The following is a 16,908-nucleotide window of genomic DNA, read 5'->3' as shown; positions in this document are numbered from 1 at the left end:
TGCTCTCTCTTTTCGATCTACTTTTTCTCATTTTCTGCCTCCACTTTCCACCGCTCAAATGGCAGAAAACCGTTAAATTCAAATATGAGATACCAGGCGCACAGAAATCAGCAGAAGGTCGCTGCTTTTTTTTAATTCTCGTTTTTTCTTGTTTCTCTTTGTATTTCGTTGCTCTCTCTTTTCGATCTACTTTTTCTCATTTTCTGCCTCCACTTTCCACCGCTCAAATGGCATAAAACCGTTAAATTCAAATATGAGATACCAGGCGCACAGAAATCAGCAGAAGGTCGCTGCTTTTTCTTAATTCTCGTTTTTTCTTGTTTCTCTTTGTATTTCGTTGCTCTCTCTTTTCGATCTACTTTTTCTCATTTTCTGCCTCCACTTTCCACCGCTCAAATGGCATAAAACCGTTAAATTCAAATATGAGATACCAGGCGCACAGAAATCAGCAGAAGGTCGCTGCTTTTTTTTAATTCTCGTTTTTTCTTGTTTCTCTTTGTATTTCGTTGCTCTCTCTTTTCGATCTACTTTTTCTCATTTTCTGCCTCCACTTTCCACCGCTCAAATGGCATAAAACCGTTAAATTCAAATATGAGATACCAGGCGCACAGAAATCAGCAGAAGGTCGCTGCTTTTTTTTAATTCTCGTTTTTTCTTGTTTCTCTTTGTATTTCGTTGCTCTCTCTTTCGATCTACTTTTTCTCATTTTCTGCCTCCACTTTCCACCGCTCAAATGGCATAAAACCGTTAAATTCAAATATGAGATACCAGGCGCACAGAAATCAGCAGAAGGTCGCTGCTTTTTCTTAATTCTCGTTTTTTCTTGTTTCTCTTTGTATTTCGTTGCTCTCTCTTTTCGATCTAATTTTTCTCATTTTCTGCCTCCACTTTCCACCGCTCAAATGGCATAAAACCGTTAAATTCAAATATGAGATACCAGGCGAACAGAAATCAGCAGAAGGTCGCTGCTTTTTCTAAATTCTCGTTTTTTCTTGTTTCTCTTTGTATTTCGTTGCTCTCTCTTTTCGATCTACTTTTTCTCATTTTCTGCCTCCACTTTCCACCGCTAAAATGGCATAAAACCGTTAAATTCAAATATGAGATACCAGGCGCACAGAAATCAGCAGAAGGTCGCTGCTTTTTTTAATTCTCGTTTTTTCTTGTTTCTCTTTGTATTTCGTTGCTCTCTCTTTTCGATCTACTTTTTCTCATTTTCTGCCTCCACTTTCCACCGCTCAAATGGCATAAAACCGTTAAATTCAAATATGAGATACCAGGCGCACAGAAATCAGCAGAAGGTCGCTGCTTTTTCTTAATTCTCGTTTTTTCTTGTTTCTCTTTGTATTTCGTTGCTCTCTCTTTTCGATCTAGTTTTTCTCATTTTCTGCCTCCACTTTCCACCGCTCAAATGGCATAAAACCGTTAAATTCAAATATGAGATACCAGGCGCACAGAAATCAGCAGAAGGTCGCTGCTTTTTTTTAATTCTCGTTTTTTCTTGTTTCTCTTTGTATTTCGTTGCTCTCTCTTTTCGATCTACTTTTTCTCATTTTCTGCCTCCACTTTCCACCGCTAAAATGGCAAAAACCGTTAAATTCAAATATGAGATACCAGGCGCACAGAAATCAGCAGAAGGTCGCTGCTTTTTTTTAATTCTCGTTTTTTCTTGTTTCTCTTTGTATTTCGTTGCTCCCTCTTTTCGATCTACTTTTTCTCATTTTCTGCCTCCACTTTCCACCGCTCAAATGGCATAAAACCGTTAAATTCAAATATGAGATACCAGGCGCACAGAAATCAGCAGAAGGTCGCTGCTTTTTCTTAATTCTCGTTTTTTCTTGTTTCTCTTTGTATTTCGTTGCTCTCTCTTTTCGATCTACTTTTTCTCATTTTCTGCCTCCACTTTCCACCGCTAAAATGGCATAAAACCGTTAAATTCAAATATGAGATACCAGGCGCACAGAAATCAGCAGAAGGTCGCTGCTTTTTTTAATTCTCGTTTTTTCTTGTTTCTCTTTGTATTTCGTTGCTCCCTCTTTTCGATCTACTTTTTCTCATTTTCTGCCTCCACTTTCCACCGCTCAAATGGCATAAAACCGTTAAATTCAAATATGAGATACCAGGCGCACAGAAATCAGCAGAAGGTCGCTGCTTTTTTTTAATTCTCGTTTTTTCTTGTTTCTCTTTGTATTTCGTTGCTCTCTCTTTTCGATCTACTTTTTCTCATTTTCTGCCTCCACTTTCCACCGCTCAAATGGCATAAAACCGTTAAATTCAAATATGAGATACCAGGCGCACAGAAATCAGCAGAAGGTCGCTGCTTTTTTTTAATTCTCGTTTTTTCTTGTTTCTCTTTGTATTTCGTTGCTCCCTCTTTTCGATCTACTTTTTCTCATTTTCTGCCTCCACTTTCCACCGCTCAAATGGCATAAAACCGTTAAATTCAAATATGAGATACCAGGCGCACAGAAATCAGCAGAAGGTCGCTGCTTTTTCTTAATTCTCGTTTTTTCTTGTTTCTCTTTGTATTTCGTTGCTCTCTCTTTTCGATCTACTTTTTCTCATTTTCTGCCTCCACTTTCCACCGCTCAAATGGCATAAAACCGTTAAATTCAAATATGAGATACCAGGCGCACAGAAATCAGCAGAAGGTCGCTGCTATTTTTTAATTCTCGTTTTTTCTTGTTTCTCTTTGTATTTCGTTGCTCCCTCTTTTCGATCTACTTTTTCTCATTTTCTGCCTCCACTTTCCACCGCTGAAATGGCATAAAACCGTTAAATTCAAATATGAGATACCAGGCGCACAGAAATCGGCAGAAAGTCGCTGCTTTTTATAAATTCTCGTTTTTTCTTGTTTCTCTTTGTATTTTGTTGCTCCCTCTTTTCGATCTACTTTTTCTCATTTTCTGCCTCCACTTTCCACCGCTGAAATGGCATAAAACCGTTAAATTCAAATATGAGATACCAGGCGCACAGAAATCAGCAGAAGGTCGCTGCTTTTTTTTAATTCTCGTTTTTTCTTGTTTCTCTTTGTATTTCGCTGCTCTCTCTTTTCGATCTACTTTTTCTCATTTTCTGCCTCCACTTTCCACCGCTAAAATGGCATAAAACCGTTAAATTCAAATATGAGATACCAGGCGCACAGAAATCAGCAGAAGGTCGCGTTTTTCTTTTTTCTTGTTTTTATTTCGTTGCTCTCTTTTCGATCTACTTTTTCTCATTTTCTGCCTCCACTTTCCACCGCTCAAATGGCAGAAAACCGTTAAATTCAAATATGAGATACCAGGCGCACAGAAATCTGCAGAAGGTCGCTGCTTTTTTTAAATTCTCGTTTTTTTTTGTTTCTCTTTGTATTTCGTTGCTCTCTCTTTTCGATCTACTTTTTCTCATTTTCTGCCTCCACTTTCCACCGCTCAAATGGCATAAAACCGTTAAATTCAAATATGAGATACCAGGCGCACAGAAATCAGCAGAAGGTCGCTGCTTTTTTTAAATTCTCGTTTTTTCTTGTTTCTCTTTGTATTTCGTTGCTCTCTCTTTTCGATCTACTTTTTCTCATTTTCTGCCTCCACTTTCCACCGCTCAAATGGCATAAAACCGTTAAATTCAAATATGAGATACCAGGCGCACAGAAATCAGCAGAAGGTCGCGGGTTTTTTAATTTCTCGTTTTTTCTTGTTTCTCTTTGTATTTCGTTGCTCTCTCTTTTCGATCTACTTTTTCTCATTTTCTGCCTCCACTTTCCACCGCTCAAATGGCAGAAAACCGTTAAATTCAAATATGAGATACCAGGCGCACAGAAATCAGCAGAAGGTCGCTGCTTTTTTTTAATTCTCGTTTTTTCTTGTTTCTCTTTGTATTTCGTTGCTCTCTTTTCGATCTACTTTTTCTCATTTTCTGCCTCCACTTTCCACCGCTCAAATGGCAGAAAACCGTTAAATTCAAATCTGAGATACCAGGCGCACAGAAATCAGCAGAAGGTCGCTGCTTTTTTTAATTCTCGTTTTTTCTTGTTTCTCTTTGTATTTCGTTGCTCTCTCTTTTCGATCTACTTTTTCTCATTTTCTGCCTCCACTTTCCACCGCTCAAATGGCAGAAAACCGTTAAATTCAAATATGAGATACCAGGCGCACAGAAATCAGCAGAAGGTCGCTGCTTTTTTTTACTCGTTTTTTCTTGTTTCTCTTTGTATTTCGTTGCTCTCTCTTTTCGATCTACTTTTTCTCATTTTCTGCCTCCACTTTCCACCGCTCAAATGGCAGAAAACCGTTAAATTCAAATATGAGATACCAGGCGCACAGAAATCAGCAGAAGGTCGCTGGTTTTTTTAATTTCTCGTTTTTTCTTGTTTCTCTTTGTATTTCGTTGCTCTCTCTTTTCGATCTACTTTTTCTCATTTTCTGCCTCCACTTTCCACCGCTCAAATGGCAGAAAACCGTTAAATTCAAATATGAGATACCAGGCGCACAGAAATCAGCAGAAGGTCGCTGCTATTTTTTAATTCTCGTTTTTTCTTGTTTCTCTTTGTATTTCGTTGCTCTCTCTTTTCGATCTACTTTTTCTCATTTTCTGCCTCCACTTTCCACCGCTCAAATGGCAGAAAACCGTTAAATTCAAATATGAGATACCAGGCGCAGAGAAATCAGCAGAAGGTCGCTGCCTTTTTAAAATTTTCGTTTTTTCTTGTTTCTCTTTGTATTTCGTTGCTCTCTCTTTTCGATCTCCTTTTTCTCATTTTCTGCCTCCACTTTCCACCGCTCAAATGGCAGAAAACCGTTAAATTCAAATATGAGATACCAGGCGCATAGAAATCAGCAGAAGGTCGCTGCTTTTTTTAATTCTCGTTTTTTCTTGTTTCTCTTTGTATTTCGTTGCTCTCTCTTTTCGATCTACTTTTTCTCATTTTCTGCCTCCACTTTCCACCGCTCAAATGGCAGAAAACCGTTAAATTCAAATATGAGATACCAGGCGCACAGAAATCAGCAGAAGGTCGCTGGTTTTTTAATTTCTCGTTTTTTCTTGTTTCTCTTTGTATTTCGTTGCTCTCTCTTTTCGATCTACTTTTTCTCATTTTCTGCCTCCACTTTCCACCGCTCAAATGGCAGAAAACCGTTAAATTCAAATATGAGATACCAGGCGCACAGAAATCAGCAGAAGGTCGCTGCTATTTTTTTAAATTCTCGTTTTTCTTGTTTCTCTTTGTATTTCGTTGCTCCCTCTTTTCGATCTACTTTTTCTCATTTTTTGCCTCCACTTTCCACCGCTCAAATGGCAGAAAACCGTTAAATTCAAATATGAGATACCAGGCGCACAGAAATCAGCAGAAGGTCGCTGCTTTTTTTAATTCTCGTTTTTTCTTGTTTCTCTTTGTATTTCGTTGCTCTCTCTTTTCGATCTACTTTTTCTCATTTTCTGCCTCCACTTTCCACCGCTCAAATGGCAGAAAACCGTTAAATTCAAATCTGAGATACCAGGCGCACAGAAATCAGCAGAAGGTCGCTGGTTTTTTAATTTCTCGTTTTTTCCTCGTTTCTCTTTGTATTTCGTTGCTCTCTTTTCGATCTACTTTTTCTCATTTTCTGCCTCCACTTTCCACCGCTCAAATGGCATAAAACCGTTAAATTCAAATATGAGATACCAGGCGCACAGAAATCAGCAGAAGGTCGCTGCTTCTTTTTTTAAATTCTCGTTTTTCTTGTTTCTCTTTGTATTTCGTTGCTCCCTCTTTTCGATCTACTTTTTCTCATTTTTTGCCTCCACTTTCCACTGCTCAAATGGCATAAAACCGTTAAATTCAAATATGAGATACCAGGCGCACAGAAATCAGCAGAAGGTCGCTGCTTTTTTTAATTCTCGTTTTTTCTTGTTTCTCTTTGTATTTCGTTGCTCTCTCTTTTCGATCTACTTTTTCTCATTTTCTGCCTCCACTTTCCACCGCTCAAATGGCAGAAAATCGTTAAATTAGAATCTGAGATACCAGGCGCACAGAAATCAGCAGAAGGTCGCTGCTTCTTTTTTTAAATTCTCGTTTTTCTTGTTTCTCTTTGTATTTCGTTGCTCCCTCTTTTCGATCTACTTTTTCTCATTTTTTGCCTCCACTTTCCACTGCTCAAATGGCATAAAACCGTTAAATTCAAATATGAGATACCAGGCGCACAGAAATCAGCAGAAGGTCGCTGCTTTTTTTTAATTCTCGTTTTTTCTTGTTTCTCTTTGTATTTCGTTGCTCTCTCTTTTCGATCTACTTTTTCTCATTTTCTGCCTCCACTTTCCACCGCTCAAATGGCATAAAACCGTTAAATTCAAATATGAGATACCAGGCGCACAGAAATCAGCAGAAGGTCGCTGCTATTTTTTAATTCCGTTTTCTTGTTTCTTTGTATTTCGTTGCTCCCTCTTTTCGATCTACTTTTTCTCATTTTTTGCCTCCACTTTCCACCGCTCAAATGGCAGAAAACCGTTAAATTCAAATCTGAGATACCAGGCGCACAGAAATCAGCAGAAGGTCGCTGCTTTTTTTTAAATTCTCGTTTTTTCTTGTTTCTCTTTGTATTTCGTTGCTCTCTCTTTTCGATCTACTTTTTCTCATTTTCTGCCTCCACTTTCCACCGCTAAATGGCAGAAAACCGTTAAATTCAAATCTGAGATACCAGGCGCACAGAAATCAGCAGAAGGTCGCTGATTTTTTTTAAATTCTCGTTTTTTCTTTTTTCTCTTTGTATTTCGTTGCTCTCTCTTTTCGATCTACTTTTTCTCATTTTCTGCCTCCACTTTCCACCGCTCAAATGGCAGAAAACCGTTAAATTCAAATATGAGATACCAGGCGCACAGAAATCAGCAGAAGGTCGCTGCTTTTTTTAATTCTCGTTTTTTCTTGTTTCTCTTTGTATTTCGTTGCTCCCTCTTTTCGATCTACTTTTTCTCATTTTCTGCCTCCACTTTCCACCGCTCAAATGGCATAAAACCGTTAAATTCAAATATGAGATACCAGGCGCACAGAAATCAGCAGAAAGGTCGCTGCTTTTTCTTAATTCTCGTTTTTTCTTGTTTCTCTTTGTATTTCGTTGCTCTTCTCTTCGATCTACTTTTTCTCATTTTCTGCCTCCACTTTCCACCGCTAAAATGGCATAAAACCGTTAAATTCAAATATGAGATACTAGGCGCATAGAAATCAGCAGAAGGTCGCTGCTTTTTTTAAATTCTCGTTTTTTCTTGTTTCTCTTTGTATTTCGTTGCTCCCTCTTTTCGATCTACCTTTTCTCATTTTCTGCCTCCACTTTCCACTGCTCAAATGGCATAAAACCGTTAAATTCAAATATGAGATACCAGGCGCAAATATGAGATCAGCAGAAGGTCGCTGCTTTTTTTAATTCTCGTTTTTTCTTGTTTCTCTTTGTATTTCGTCGCCCCTTCCTTTCGATCTACTTTTTCTCATTTTCTGCCTCCACTTTCCACCGCTGAAATGGCATAAAACCGTTAAATTCAAATAGAGATACCAGGCGCACAGAAATCAGCAGAAAGTCGCTGCTTTTTCTTAATTCTCGTTTTTTCTTGTTTCTCTTTGTATTTCGTTGCTCTCTCTTTTCGATCTACTTTTTCTCATTTTCTGCCTCCACTTTCCACCGCTAAAATGGCATAAAACCGCTAAATTCAAATATGAGATAATAGGCGCATAGAAATCAGCAGAAGGTCGCTGCTTTTTTTAAATTCTCGTTTTTTCTTGTTTCTCTTTGTATTTCGTTGCTCCCTCTTTTCGATCTACCTTTTCTCATTTTCTGCCTCCACTTTCCACCGCTAAAATGGCATAAAACCGCTAAATTCAAATATGAGATAATAGGCGCATAGAAATCAGCAGAAGGTCGCTGCTTTTTTTAAATTCTCGTTTTTTCTTGTTTCTCTTTGTATTTCGTCGCTCTCTCTTTTCGATCTACTTTTTCTCATTTTCTGCCTCCACTTTCCACCGCTAAAATGGCATAAAACCGCTAAATTCAAATATGAGATAATAGGCGCACAGAAATCAGCAGAAGGTCGCTGCTTTTTTTAATTCTCGTTTTTTCTTGTTTCTCTTTGTATTTCGTTGCTCTCTCTTTTCGATCTAATTTTTCTCATTTTCTGCCTCCACTTTCCACCGCTCAAATGGCAGAAAATCGTTAAATTCAAATCTGAGATACCAGGCGCACAGAAATCAGCAGAAGGTCGCTGCTTCTTTTTTAAATTCTCGTTTTTCCTTGTTTCTCTTTGTATTTCGTTGCTCCCTCTTTTCGATCTACTTTTTCTCATTTTTTGCCTCCACTTTCCACCGCTGAAATGGCATAAAACCGTTAAATTCAAATAAGAGATACGAGGCGCACAGAAATCAGCAGAAAGTCGCTGCTTTTTCTTAATTCTCGTTTTTTCTTGTTTCTCTTTGTATTTCGTTGCTCTCTCTTTTCGATCTACTTTTTCTCATTTTCTGCCTCCACTTTCCACCGCTAAAATGGCATAAAACCGCTAAATTCAAATATGAGATACCAGGCGCATAGAAATCAGCAGAAGGTCGCTGCTTTTTTTTAAATTCTCGTTTTTTCTTTTTTCTCTTTGTATTTCGTTGCTCCCTCTTTTCGATCTACCTTTTTCTCATTTTCTGCCTCCACTTTCCACCGCTCAAATGGCATAAAACCGTTAAATTCAAATATGAGATACCAGGCGCCAAATAGAGATCAGCAGAAGGTCGCTGCTTTTTTTAAATTCTCGTTTTTTCTTGTTTCTCTTTGTATTTCGTCGCTCCCTCTTTTCGATCTACCTTTTTCTCATTTTCTGCCTCCACTTTCCACCGCTCAAATGGCAGAAAACCGTTAAATTCAAATCTGAGATACCAGGCGCACAGAAATCAGCAGAAGGTCGCTGCTTTTTTTAATTCTCGTTTTTTCTTGTTTCTCTTTGTATTTCGTTGCTCTCTCTTTTCGATCTACTTTTTCTCATTTTCTGCCTCCACTTTCCACCGCTAAAATGGCATAAAACCGCTAAATTCAAATATGAGATACTAGGCGCATAGAAATCAGCAGAAGGTCGCTGCTTTTTTAATTCTCGTTTTTTCTTGTTTCTCTTTGTATTTCGTCTCCCTCTTTTCGATCTACTTTTTCTCATTTTCTGCCTCCACTTTCCACCGCTGAAATGGCATAAAACCGTTAAATTCAAATAAGAGATACGAGGCGCACAGAAATCAGCAGAAAGTCGCTGCTTTTTCTTAATTCTCGTTTTTTCTTGTTTCTCTTTGTATTTCGTTGCTCTCTCTTTTCGATCTACTTTTTCTCATTTTCTGCCTCCACTTTCCACCGCTAAAATGGCATAAAACCGCTAAATTCAAATATGAGATACCAGGCGCATAGAAATCAGCAGAAGGTCGCTGCTTTTTTTAAATTCTCGTTTTTTCTTGTTTCTCTTTGTATTTCGTTGCTCCCTCTTTTCGATCTACCTTTTCTCATTTTCTGCCTCCACTTTCCACCGCTAAAATGGCATAAAACCGCTAAATTCAAATATGAGATAATAGGCGCATAGAAATCAGCAGAAGGTCGCTGCTTTTTTTAAATTCTCGTTTTTTCTTGTTTCTCTTTGTATTTCGTCGCTCTCTCTTTTCGATCTACTTTTTCTCATTTTCTGCCTCCACTTTCCACCGCTAAAATGGCATAAAACCGCTAAATTCAAATATGAGATACCAGGCGCACAGAAATCAGCAGAAGGTCGCTGCTTTTTTTAATTCTCGTTTTTTCTTGTTTCTCTTTGTATTTCGTTGCTCTCTCTTTTCGATCTAATTTTTCTCATTTTCTGCCTCCACTTTCCACCGCTCAAATGGCAGAAAATCGTTAAATTCAAATCTGAGATACCAGGCGCACAGAAATCAGCAGAAGGTCGCTGCTTCTTTTTTTAAATTCTCGTTTTTCTTGTTTCTCTTTGTATTTCGTTGCTCCCTCTTTTCGATCTACTTTTTCTCATTTTCTGCCTCCACTTTCCACTGCTCAAATGGCATAAAACCGTTAAATTCAAATATGAGATACCAGGCGCACAGAAATCAGCAGAAGGTCGCTGCTTTTTTTAATATTCTCGTTTTTTCTTGTTTCTCTTTGTATTTCGTTGCTCCCTCTTTTCGATCTACTTTTTCTCATTTTCTGCCTCCACTTTCCACCGCTCAAATGGCATAAAACCGTTAAATTCAAATATGAGATACCAGGCGCACAGAAATCAGCAGAAGGTCGCTGCTATTTTTTAATTCTCGTTTTTTCTGTTTCTTTTTATTTCGTTGCTCCCTCTTTTCGATCTACTTTTTCTCATTTTTTGCCTCCACTTTCCACCGCTCAAATGGCAGAAAACCGTTAAATTCAAATATGAGATACCAGGCGCACAGAAATCAGCAGAAGGTCGCTGCTTCTTTTTTTAAATTCTCGTTTTTCTTGTTTCTCTTTGTATTTCGTTGCTCTCTCTTTTCGATCTACTTTTTCTCATTTTCTGCCTCCACTTTCCACCGCTCAAATGGCAGAAAACCGTTAAATTCAAATCTGAGATACCAGGCGCACAGAAATCAGCAGAAGGTCGCTGATTCTTTTTTTAAATTCTCGTTTTTTCTTTTTTCTCTTTGTATTTCGTTGCTCTCTCTTTTCGATCTACTTTTTCTCATTTTCTGCCTCCACTTTCCACCGCTCAAATGGCAGAAAACCGTTAAATTCAAATCTGAGATACCAGGCGAACAGAAATCAGCAGAAGGTCGCTGGTTTTTTTAATTCTCCTCTTTTCTTGTTTCTCCTTGTATTTCGTTGCTCTCTTTTTTCGGTCTAATTTTTCTCATTTTCTGCCTCCACTTTCCACCGCTCAAATGGCAGAAAACCGTTAAATTCAAATCTGAGATACCAGGCGCACAGAAATCAGCAGAAGGTCGCTGCTTTTTTTAATTCTCGTTTTTTCTTGTTTCTCTTTGTATTTCGTTGCTCCCTCTTTTCGATCTACTTTTTCTCATTTTCTGCCTCCACTTTCCACCGCTGAAATGGCATAAAACCGTTAAATTCAAATAAGAGATACGAGGCGCACAGAAATCAGCAGAAGGTCGCTGCTTTTTCTTAATTCTCGTTTTTTCTTGTTTCTCTTTGTATTTCGTTGCTCTCTCTTTTCGATCTACTTTTTCTCATTTTCTGCCTCCACTTTCCACCTCTAAAATGGCATAAAACCGCTAAATTCAAATATGAGATACCAGGCGCACAGAAATCAGCAGAAGGTCGCTGCTTTTTTTAAATTCTCGTTTTTTCTTGTTTCTCTTTGTATTTCGTTGCTCCCTCTTTTCGATCTACCTTTTCTCATTTTCTGCCTCCACTTTCCACTGCTCAAATGGCATAAAACCGTTAAATTCAAATATGAGATACCAGGCGCAAATGAAATCAGCAGAAGGTCGCTGCTTTTTTTAAATTCTCGTTTTTTCTTGTTTCTCTTTGTATTTCGTCCTCTCTCTTTTCGATCTACTTTTTCTCATTTTCTGCCTCCACTTTCCACCGCTAAAATGGCATAAAACCGTTAAATTCAAATATGAGATACGAGGCGCATAGAAATCAGCAGAAGGTCGCTGCTTTTTTTTAATTTATTTTTTTTCTCGTTTTTTCTTTGTTTCTCGTATTTCGTTGCTCCTCTTTTCGATCTACTTTTTCTCATTTTCTGCCTCCACTTTCCACCTCTAAAATGGCATAAAACCGCTAAATTCAAATATGAGATAATAGGCGCATAGAAATCAGCAGAAGGTCGCTGCTTTTTTTAAATTCTCGTTTTTTCTTTTTTCTCTTTGTATTTCGTTGCTCCCTCTTTTCGATCTACCTTTTCTCATTTTCTGCCTCCACTTTCCACTGCTCAAATGGCATAAAACCGTTAAATTCAAATATGAGATACCAGGCCAAATAGAGATCAGCAGAAGGTCGCTGCTTTTTTTAAATTCTCGTTTTTTCTTGTTTCTCTTTGTATTTCGTTGCTCTCTCTTTTCGATCTACTTTTTCTCATTTTCTGCCTCCACTTTCCACCGCTCAAATGGCAGAAAACCGTTAAATTCAAATCTGAGATACCAGGCGCACAGAAATCAGCAGAAGGTCGCTGCTTTTTTTAATTCTCGTTTTTTCTTGTTTCTCTTTGTATTTCGTTGCTCTCTCTTTTCGATCTAATTTTTCTCATTTTCTGCCTCCACTTTCCACCGCTCAAATGGCAGAAAACCGTTAAATTCAAATCTGAGATACCAGGCGCACAGAAATCAGCAGAAGGTCGCTGCTTTTTTTAATTCTCGTTTTTTCTTGTTTCTCTTTGTATTTCGTCTCCCTCTTTTCGATCTACTTTTTCTCATTTTCTGCCTCCACTTTCCACCGCTGAAATGGCATAAAACCGTTAAATTCAAATAAGAGATACGAGGCGCACAGAAATCAGCAGAAAGTCGCTGCTTTTTCTTAATTCTCGTTTTTTCTTGTTTCTCTTTGTATTTCGTTGCTCTCTCTTTTCGCTATTTTTCTCATTTTCTGCCTCCACTTTCCACCGCTAAAATGGCATAAAACCGCTAAATTCAAATATGAGATAATAGGCGCATAGAAATCAGCAGAAGGTCGCTGCTTTTTTTAAATTCTCGTTTTTTCTTGTTTCTCTTTGTATTTCGTTGCTCCCTCTTTTCGATCTACCTTTTCTCATTTTCTGCCTCCACTTTCCACTGCTCAAATGGCATAAAACCGTTAAATTCAAATATGAGATACCAGGTACCAAATAGAAATCAGCAGAAGGTCGCTGCTTTTTTTAAATTCTCGTTTTTTCTTGTTTCTCTTTGTATTTCGTCGCTCTCTCTTTTCGATCTACTTTTTCTCATTTTCTGCCTCCACTTTCCACCGCTAAAATGGCATAAAACCGCTAAATTCAAATATGAGATAATAGGCGCACAGAAATCAGCAGAAGGTCGCTGCTTTTTTTAATTCTCGTTTTTTCTTGTTTCTCTTTGTATTTCGTTGCTCCCTCTTTTCGATCTACTTTTTCTCATTTTTTGCCTCCACTTTCCACTGCTCAAATGGCATAAAACCGTTAAATTCAAATATGAGATACCAGGCGCACAGAAATCAGCAGAAGGTCGCTGCTTCTTTTTTTAAATTCTCGTTTTTCTTGTTTCTCTTTGTATTTCGTTGCTCCCTCTTTTCGATCTACTTTTTCTCATTTTCTGCCTCCACTTTCCACCGCTCAAATGGCATAAAACCGTTAAATTCAAATATGAGATACCAGGCGCACAGAAATCAGCAGAAGGTCGCTGCTATTTTTTAATTCTCGTTTCTCTTTGTATTTCGTTGCTCCCTCTTTTCGATCTACTTTTTCTCATTTTTTGCCTCCACTTTCCACCGCTCAAATGGCAGAAAACCGTTAAATTCAAATATGAGATACCAGGCGCACAGAAATCAGCAGAAGGTCGCTGCTTCTTTTTTTAAATTCTCGTTTTTCTTGTTTCTCTTTGTATTTCGTTGCTCTCTCTTTTCGATCTACTTTTTCTCATTTTCTGCCTCCACTTTCCACCGCTAAATGGCAGAAAACCGTTAAATTAGAATCTGAGATACCAGGCGCACAGAAATCAGCAGAAGGTCGTTGATTCTTTTTTTAAATTCTGGTTTTTTCTTTTTTCTCTTTGTATTTCGTTGCTCTCTCTTTTCGATCTACTTTTTCTCATTTTCTGCCTCCACTTTCCACCGCTCAAATGGCAGAAAACCGTTAAATTAGAATCTGAGATACCAGGCGCACAGAAATCAGCAGAAGGTCGCTGCTTTTTTTAATTCTCGTTTTTTCTTGTTTCTCTTTGTATTTCGTTGCTCTCTCTTTTCGATCTAATTTTTCTCATTTTCTGCCTCCACTTTCCACCGCTCAAATGGCAGAAAACCGTTAAATTAGAATCTGAGATACCAGGCGCACAGAAATCAGCAGAAGGTCGCTGCTTTTTTTAATTCTCGTTTTTTCTTGTTTCTCTTTGTATTTCGTTGCTCCCTCTTTTCGATCTACTTTTTCTCATTTTCTGCCTCCACTTTCCACCGCTGAAATGGCATAAAACCGTTAAATTCAAATAAGAGATACGAGGCGCACAGAAATCAGCAGAAAGTCGCTGCTTTTTCTTAATTCTCGTTTTTTCTTGTTTCTCTTTGTATTTCGTTGCTCTCTCTTTTCGATCTACTTTTTCTCATTTTCTGCCTCCACTTTCCACCTCTAAAATGGCATAAAACCGCTAAATTCAAATATGAGATAATAGGCGCATAGAAATCAGCATAAGGTCGCTGCTTTTTTTAAATTCTCGTTTTTTCTTGTTTCTCTTTGTATTTCGTTGCTCCCTCTTTTCGATCTACCTTTTCTCATTTTCTGCCTCCACTTTCCACTGCTCAAATGGCATAAAACCGTTAAATTCAAATATGAGATACCAGATACCAAATATGAGATCAGCAGAAGGTCGCTGCTTTTTTTAAATTCTCGTTTTTTCTTGTTTCTCTTTGTATTTCGTCGCTCTCTCTTTTCGATCTACTTTTTCTCATTTTCTGCCTCCACTTTCCACCGCTAAAATGGCATAAAACCGTTAAATTCAAATATGAGATACGAGGCGCATAGAAATCAGCAGAAGGTCGCTGCTTTTTTTATTTTATTTATTTTAAATTCTCGTTTTTTCTTGTTTCTCTTTGTATTTCGTTGCTCCCTCTTTTCGATCTACCTTTTCTCATTTTCTGCCTCCACTTTCCACTGCTCAAATGGCATAAAACCGTTAAATCCAAATATGAGATACCAGATACCAAATATGAGATCAGCAGAAGGTCGCTGCTTTTTTTAAATTCTCGTTTTTTTTATACCCGTACTCAAAAAAGAGTTAAGGGGTATATTAGATTTGTGGGAAAAGTGGATGTGTGTAACGCAGAGAAGGAAACGTTTCCGACCCCACAAAGTATATATATTCTTGATCAGCATCAATAGCCGAGTCGATATAGCCATGTCTGTCTGTCCGTCTGTCCGCGCCCGCTGTCTGTCTGTCTACTGTCTGTCTGTCTGTCTGTCTCGATGAGCGCCTAGATCTCAGAGACTATAAGAGCTAGGGCAACCAAATTTGGTTTCCAGACTCATGTGATATCCCACTGTTACAAGTGTATTTCAAAATTTCGCCCCGCCCCCTTCCGCCCCCACAAAGGATGAAAATCTGTGGCAGGCACATTTTTAAAGATACGATAAAACTAAAAACGCAGTATCGTAGAGAATGCCCATATCTACCAGATTGCCGAATCTAAATCAGATCGGATCATAATTATAGCCAGAATGAAGAAATTAATTTTCAGTTGCTTCCCCTGTCCCCCCTCCCGCAAACGACAATGCAACTCATTTTCCTTCTCGCTCGCACACTCTGCCGCGTTCAGTGCGCGAGAAACCCCTAGCGGAGGAGATGTAGAATATGAATGGTACATCTATAATCTACATGTTAGATGTAGAATAGACATTGTATATGTAGATGTAGATAGCAGATGTAGCAAAAAAATGTAATATGTAAATTTTTTATTTTTTTCTAAAATTCTAAAAAATCATAAGCTGTATATACTGACTGAGTACGGGTATAAGTAGAGTCGAGTCCCCAGAAGCGACTCGCACGTTCCTTCTCGTTTTTTCTTGTTTCTCTTTGTATTTCGTCGCTCTCTCTTTTCGATCTACTTTTTCTCATTTTCTGCCTCCACTTTCCACCGCTAAAATGGCATAAAACCGTTAAATTCAAATATGAGATACCAGGCGCACAGAAATCAGCAGAAGGTCGCTGCTTTTTTTTAATTCTCGTTTTTTCTTGTTTCTCTTTGTATTTCGTTGCTCTCTCTTTTCGATCTACCTTTTCTCATTTTCTGCCTCCACTTTCCACTGCTCAAATGGCATAAAACCGTTAAATCCAAATATGAGATACCAGGCGCACAGAAATAAGCAGAAGGTCGCTGCTTTTTTTAATTCTCGTTTTTTCTTGTTTCTCTTTGTATTTCGTTGCTCTCTCTTTTCGATCTACTTTTTCTCATTTTCTGCCTCCACTTTCCACCGCTGAAATGGCATAAAACCGTTAAATTCAAATATGAGATACCAGGCGCACAGAAATCAGCAGAAGGTCGCTGCTATTTATTAATTTTCGTTTTTTCTTGTTTCTCTTTGTATTTCGTTGCTCTCTCTTTTCGATCTACTTTTTCTCATTTTCTTCGTCCACTTTCCACCGCTCAAATGGCATAAAACCGTTAAATTCAAATATGAGATACCAGGCACACAGAAATCAGCAGAAGGTCGCTGGTTTTTTTAATTTCTCGTTTTTTCTTGTTTCTCTTTGTATTTCGTTGCTCTCTCTTTTTCGATCTACTTTTTCCTCATTTTCTGCCTCCACTTTCCACCGCTCAAATGGCATAAAACCGTTAAATCCAAATATGGTACTAGGCGCACAGAAATCAGCAGAAGGTCGCTGCTTTTTTTATTATTCTCGTTTTTTCTTGTTTCTCTTTGTATTTCGTTGTCTCTCTCTTTTCGATCTACTTTTTCTCATTTTCTGCCTCCACTTTCCACCGCTCAAATGGATATAAAACCGTTAAATCCAAATATGAGATACCAGGCGCACAGAGAATCAGCAGAAGGTCGCTGCTAATTTTTAACTTCTCTGTTTCTCTTTGTATTTCGTTGCTCTCTCTTTTCGATCTACTTTTTCTCATTTTCTTCGTCCACTTTCCACCGCTCAAATGGCAGAAAACCGTTAAATTAGAATCTGAGATACAAGACCCACAGAAATCAGCAGAAGGTCGCTGCTTTTTTAATTTCGACCTTCGTTGATTTCTCTGCTGGTATTGCTTCTTTTCGATCTACTTTTTTATTTTCAGTTGTCGCGTGAAATGCAGAAAATTGAGAAAAAGTAAT

Source organism: Drosophila obscura, unplaced genomic scaffold (genome assembly GCF_018151105.1).
Source record: "Drosophila obscura isolate BZ-5 IFL unplaced genomic scaffold, ASM1815110v1 contig_181, whole genome shotgun sequence".
Lineage (NCBI taxonomy): Eukaryota > Metazoa > Arthropoda > Insecta > Diptera > Drosophilidae > Drosophila > Drosophila obscura.
This window is presented reverse-complemented; position numbering follows the sequence as displayed.